Source organism: Nelumbo nucifera, chromosome 8, assembly GCF_055504915.1.
Source record: "Nelumbo nucifera cultivar China Antique chromosome 8, China Antique-T2T, whole genome shotgun sequence".
NCBI lineage: Eukaryota > Viridiplantae > Streptophyta > Magnoliopsida > Proteales > Nelumbonaceae > Nelumbo > Nelumbo nucifera.
Window position 1 is genome coordinate 20,810,756 of NC_142656.1, and position 931 is coordinate 20,811,686.

The window sequence follows — 931 nt, forward strand, 5'->3', positions numbered from 1 at the left end:
CTGTGATCCTAAAATTTCTTTTTTCTGGTTTTCTTAAATGTTTGAGGAGAAACCAGCATATGTTCATAAAAGCTGATGATAGGAGGGTTTTTACTTTTTAGTGACTAAGATGCCTTTGGAGCCAATTGTTTGCATGTTTCTCCCAAGGAGTCTGAGTTGTGTGATATTGAATGCTGTATTAGTATTGAGAGCCTTCGGGGTTTTGGATTTAATTAGGTTGTGTCGGGATTGCGGGGCGGGAATGCGAATTAATTCCGTTCCTGTCGTGAATTGCTTGGAAATATCCCATCAAAAAACTGTTTTTGACACTCAAAAACGCAGAAAAGAAAGCTTGAATACACTGCCCTGTCATCATCGAAGATAATCCGATAACAGCAAGGGGAATGCTAGTGCTGCGGGTGCATGGGCCTCATCCATTATTCGTGGCACGTTTTTGGATTTTGAGGGGTAAAGCTTTGGTTAATGGGATTTCAGTTTTTATTGACAGATACCTATGTTGATTTATGTGGGGTTTATGAAAAATTTATTTTTCTTGTGTATCACTTACGTGGGTAAATGATACTTATCTCTCAAGTGGATAACTTTTTTATCAAGAAAAAGTTGCCAATACTTGAATAAAAGATAAAAACCATGACCTGGTGACTGAACCGGTCAGTGGTCTGGTTATCGGGTCAAATGGTCTGACCATTCGACCCGAACGGTTGACCTGTTCTGACAAAATAAAAATAAAAAATTTAAGAAAAGTTTAAAATAATAAAAAATGGTCAAAACCGTTCGAATGGTTCGGACGGTTAACTGCCTGGTTCAGCAGTTTGCTGACTAAAATTAACGGTTTTGGAGGAAAAATCTGGTTTTGGTGGAAATAGAACTGGTCACCTGACCGGTTCCCGGTTTTTCTGGTCTGATCGTTTGGTCCGGTCCGGTTTTAAAA